Raw genomic sequence first — 6,244 nt, forward strand, 5'->3', positions numbered from 1 at the left:
TATCTTTTCAAGCTGCACTGCCCAACGGTGTGTCTGCTAGCCTTATGTGGATATTAGCACTCGAAATGTGGTTATTGTGACTGAAAAACTGAACTGTTAATTTTAATTCATTTAAAATTTTAAAACTGATTTCAGTTATTGGAAAACTTTTAAATATGTTTGGAACAACTTGGTTAGGAATCTATTTTTTCAACTTAAATTTTATGAAATCTAAATTTAGCATCTGAACTGTGATGTGCCGGTATGTATAAACTACCAGCAGGATTTCAAAGACTTAGTACCAGACTTTTTTTAAAGAATATTGATTAGCTTAGTAACATTTTTTATATTGATTACATGTTCAAATGATTATATTTTGGCTATACTGGGTTAAATAAAACATTAAAATTTACCTGTTCCCATTTTTCAAAATGTGCCTACTATAACATTTAAAACTACACATGTGGCTCACATTATATGTGTATTTAGATATTGTTGGCTTGAAGTATTAAAACGCAGAATAATACTGTTTATAGATGTATTTTCTTAAATAGTAAAAATGAGACTATATCGATAGAATGGACACACACCAGCTTCAAGGTGGTGGTCATCTCTTAGGAGAGAGGCCAATGGATGGTATCTGGGAATGGCTAAAAGGTGGTTTCCATTTGTAAGTTTTTATTTGTTAAAAACAGTCTAAAGCAAACGTGATATTGGGATGTTGGATTTTCATATTTTTTGTAATTTTATATAATTTAAAATAATTTATAATATTGTTTGGTTCTTGCCCTTAAAAGTTTATAGTCTACCTTCTGCAAATGTGATCAAATCAGTTCATGTATGGTATAGTTATATATCAATTTCATATGAATTTTACTGAAGTGACGAATTGTGACTATGCTTCCTTTACAGACAATACAGTAATTTTAGAAGTTTCAGTCACTCATTTATTGCATGCTAGGATCTTTTCTAGGCTCTGGGGATACAAAAATAATTGGGAGAGGGTCCTAGCCATTTTGGAGCTCACAGGTAGCTTAACAAGCACATGATACATGCTATAGACTGAATGTTTGTGTCCCCACAAAATTCATATGTTGAAACCTAATCCTCGTGTGATAATATTTGAAGGTAGGGTCTTTGGGAGGTGATTAGGACATGAGGGTGGAGCCCTCAGGAATGGGATTAGTGCCCTCAGAAAAGAGGCTCTAGAGAGCAACCTCACTCCTCCTGCCATCCATGGGAGAAGACGCCCATCTATCAACCAGAAAGTGGACACTCACCAGCCATGAACCGGTCAGCACCTTGATCTTGAACTCCCCACCCTCCAGAACTGTAAGAAATAAATTTCTTTTGTTTATAAGCCACCTACTCTATGGTATTTATTTTTTATAGTAGCCTAGACAGACTAAGACACATACCTCAATAAAATTAGAGGAAAAGTACAGACTTAGCACACAGAAGGAAATGATTCACCTCTGAGAAGTAGAAAACATTCCTGGAGTAGGTGACATGTAAATTTGAGATTTAAAGTATCTCTTCAGTGAATCTGTCCTCCCTACAAAGAAATTTTCTTAACAACCATGGATCATTGTTTATGTCTAAAACTCCTCATATTCAGGGCAGGTAATAATTTCTTGCTCTAAGTATAATTCACAGTCAAGGTTGGAATCAGGTTTTGGGGAGCTTCAAGTTTATATAATCTGAGGGGTCTTCTTTAAGAAAAATATACAGAATTATGAATGTAAAATTAGATACAAGCCTTTTAAGGGACTCTGAACCTTACATCCATTAGCTTCATGGTAAATTTACCTCACAATAGACAATATGGAAAATGATTTATGAAACCTAAATTATAAGAGTGTTTTTGACATCATCAAAATATTCTTTGCTTTCTGAAAGGGTTCAAAATATTCTTTGAAAAGCATTTTCCCCTGCCTTTCTTCCCTCTAAAGCTTTTAATATAATTGAACTTTTCTGGTTTTATTGCAAAATAAGCAATTAAATAAATTAATTTCAAAATATGCAAATTAGTACATAATCTTCACATGAACATGATGGTAAATTCAAATAATACAAAAAGTTTCAATATGAAAAATAAAAGCCTATTTCCTCTCATCTCCCCAAATCTGTGTCCCTAAAAGCAACCAATGTTAGCAAGTTCTGTTTCCTTCTAGAAAAACAATTATATGCATATACCAGTATATACATGTCTATACATGAATAATTCTATTTTATTGCAGCTAAGGATCATGCTGTTTTATACCATGCTTTCTTTTACCTAGTTTAAAATACAGCAAGCACACCAAAAAAGTGCACAAAACATAAATGTCCAATTTAAGCAGTTTTGGTAAAACAAGCATCTATATAAATACTTCCCAGGTCAAGAAATAGAACATTGTCAACAGGGCCAGCTTTCTGGGCATGCAAACAGCGCAGAGGCACAGGGCAGAGGCTCAGAAGCCCACCCCTTCCGACCCCTTACTCTCTCCACTCTGCTTGTGGTTCAGTGCTCATCATCATCATGAAATTCTTAACCATTCATCTTTGAATTTCTGGGTTCTGGCGGATCTCTCCTTGCCCATCTCTGCACTGGCCTGAGCACTCCGAGCTGACGCAGGATGTAACCGCTGTGGTGCGCAGCCCCTCCCTCTCCCCGCCCCTCGCTGAGTTGAGGGTCAGGCCGCGGCTGCCTGTGAGGGTCTGCCTTTGACCAAAAAGAATCGCTATACCCAAGGGAGAGCGACGTTAAATAGCAAATTAGAAAACACCATGACATGTCGAGAGAGAGAGAGACGACGGAAGAAAGAAAGAAGATTTTTGCATTGGGTCCCACCAGTTGTGCCGCTGGCCTTGATTGACAGCCCTCAGTGACCGCATGTGCTCCTCCTCCATCTAACCCCTCACCGGCCAGCAGCAGCTATCCTGATTTCTGGTATTCACTACCTGCCTTTTCTTTATAATTTTACCGCACAATTATGAACTCTAAAAAGACATTTTAGTTTTTTGTGTGTTTTTGAACTTTTTTAAAGTGGAATCGTGTACTTTGTTATTGTTTTCTCTGGCTTCTTCACTGTCTTGAAGATCTGCTTGTACCTCGCTTAACTAGCTCTTTTCATTATGGATGAATAAAATACACTTTATTTAACCATTTTATTGTTGATGGACATAGGGGTTGTTTCCAGTTTAGGGATATTAAAAGCAACCTTGCCATGATCATTCGTGTACATGTGCCCTGATACCTCTGTGCTTACAGTTTAATAGGACAGGTATTTAGGAACAGAATTGCTGAGTCATAGAGTATGCATAGCTGCAACTTTACTGGGTACTTCCAAACTTCGACACTTCCACAAGCCTTTTTTTTTTTTTTTTAAACGATCCAATGGATTTGTCTGTTATCTCTCGATTTTACACTGAGTGTTCCTGATTACTAATGAGGTTATATGTTTATTGGTCTTTGGGCTTTCCTCTTTGGAAGCTTCTGTTTAGGACTTCAGCTGTTCTTCCATTGGGTTTGTGACTTTTTCTATTGATTTGTAGTTCTTTATATATTCTGAATAAGAGCCGTTTCTCGAAGTTATGTATTGCAAATATCTTTCCTACTCTATCACTTGCCTTTTGACTGTGGTGGCGACTTTAGGTTAAAGTCTTTTAATTTTTTAAAAAATATTTATTTATTTAATTTGGTGGCACCAGGTCTTAGTTGCGGCACTCGGGCTCCTTAGTTGTGGCATGCGAACTCTTAGTTGCAGCTTGCATGTGGGATCTAGTTCCCTGACCAGGGATCAAACCCCGGCCCATTGCATCGGGAGTGCGGAGTCCTAACCATTGCACCACCAGGGAAGTCCCTAAAGTCTTTTACTGTGGAAAAAAATATATCAATCTTTTCTTTTATGACTGGTCATTTTTGTGACTTAATAGTTCCTTAGTATCTTAGTACCTTCAAAATCATGAAGATACTTTTCTATATTACCTTCTCACCAGAGTGTTTTTATCAATTTCATTAGACCTTTCAAAGGACTGATTTTAGTTTTGTTCATGGTTTCTACGGTATTTTTTTCTATTTCAGTTCTTCTCTTTTATTATTTCCTTCTACTTTGTTTATTTTGCTATTCTTTTACTAATTTCTTTACAAATATGTTCATTAGAAGGTATACGTTTCCCTATGAATACTATTTTGTCTACATCCCACACATCATAATATTATCTAAATTCCTTCATGATTATTTTTGATGCCTAAATTATTTGGATGGAGATGTCTTAATTTCCAAACATATACAGATGGTCTCGTATCTCTAAATCCACTAAAATTTAATGAGGTTTGCTTTTTAACCAATATGGTTGATTTTTTAAAATATTCTGTATGTACTTGAAAACAATGTATATTGTGCTGTTAGGTCAGTGTTCTATTTATGCCCATTGGGTATTATTAAATGGACTAATCAGTCTTATGTATCCTTACAGACTTTTTGTCTCCTTGTTCCAACTAATTACTAAATTAAAATGTCCCACTTAGCTTGTAGATTTATTTCTCTTCTTAGTTCTGTCAATTTTTCTTCTGCATATGTTAAGACCATATTATTTATACAAATTAAAAACTGTTATGTAAACGCAGAACTGAACATTTTAACATTCTGTAGTGACCTTCATAATCTCTGTAATGATTTTAGCCTTAAAGTCTATTTTGTCTGGTTGCTATCAATATAGTTACAACACCTGTCTTTTACTTAGTGTTTGCATGATATATTTTTCCATCTTTTTACTTTCAGCCTTTCTGTATCCTGATGTCTTAGATATGTTTCTAAAACATGTGGTTTTGCATATTTTCTTTTTAAATCTGGCCTGATAATCTTTGTGTTTAACTAGGGCATTTACTAGGGTTTTAACTAGTCTATTTACAGTTATGTAATTACTAATATATTTCAATATATTTAAACCCAAACATATTAATCCTTCACTTTTTGTGCTTTATATTTGTTGTGCCTACTCTACATTTTTATTCTCCTTTTTTTTTCTTTCTTTTGGATTTTTTTTTATAATCCCATTTCCCCCCCAATTAGTTTGGAAATTATACACTCTTTTTCTATTCTTTTGACCCTAAAACTTATAATATGTTTTCTTTACTTTTTTTAGCCCAGTATTAATCTTTACTTTGCCCTCTTTCTAGAAAATGCAAAGTTCCTTTCAGAATCACCTTTTTTTTTTCTGGCTTCTTTTAAAATTTTTTTTCTCTCTTTGATTTTCTATGGTTTCACATAAAGTAAAATGCCTTTTATTTTTTTTAATCCTGCTTGTACTTCACTGGGCTTCTTATAGATTAACATCTTTAATCAATTCTCAGAAATTTTCAGCCATTATCTCTTCACATATTGTCTGGGTCCTTATTCTCTCACTCATTTCTGGGACTCCAGTTTGATATATATATTAGGCTATCCCAGTGTATCCTCCATGTCTCTTGCTCTATCTTCAATATTTTTTATTTTTAATTTTGTCTCTCCTTCCCTCATTTGGGATGTTTCTTTTAACCTATCTTCCAGTCAGTCATTCTCTATTTAGGTGTGCCTAATCTGCTCTAAAATTTACCCATAGTTTTTTATACCTTTAACTATTCTATTTTCTAGTTTTATAATTCCCATTTGGTTATTTTTCAAATCTTAAATGTCACTTTTTATGATTTCCAGTTCCTTGACAAAATTTATAAGCTTGACTTATTTTCATGAACATAACAAGCATAGTGGTATAAAGACTATGTTTGTTATCAAGTCTTTTTGTCTGTTGTTTCTGTTGGTACTGGCTAATTCTTGACCCTTCTTTCATCCCATTATCTTTGATTGTTTTCTATTCATTTTATTTGAAAACTTAATTATGGAAATAATTTGAGGCATTGGATCATGTTCTGTTCTTCCAAAGAGGAGTTTCATTGCCTTCTTTCAGGTCGTTAAGGGTTCCAATAGTCCTGAACCCATGCCTGAGGATTTCTGAGTCAAACAAATGATTATAGTCCATATCCCCACTTTTGGCCTATGCTTCTTGGGGGTCCTGTCACAGAGTGGGAGATATTTCACTAGGGTTACCCTCCTTAATGTGTACTTGACTTACGCCTAGATCCAAGTGACTGCCAAATGCTCAGCTTTTTTCTCACCTTTCTTAAGTTGCTTGTTTATGACTAGTACTGTTTATGTTAAAACAACATCTGCAACCTAATAGTGTTCGGAGTCTAACATCTTGGTCAGCCCATCTCTGCTGCTTCCACCATGATTTTCTTCTC

The sequence above is a fragment of the Grampus griseus genome (assembly GCF_964374135.1).
Source record: "Grampus griseus genome assembly, chromosome: 6".
NCBI classification, from domain to species: Eukaryota; Metazoa; Chordata; class Mammalia; order Artiodactyla; family Delphinidae; genus Grampus; species Grampus griseus.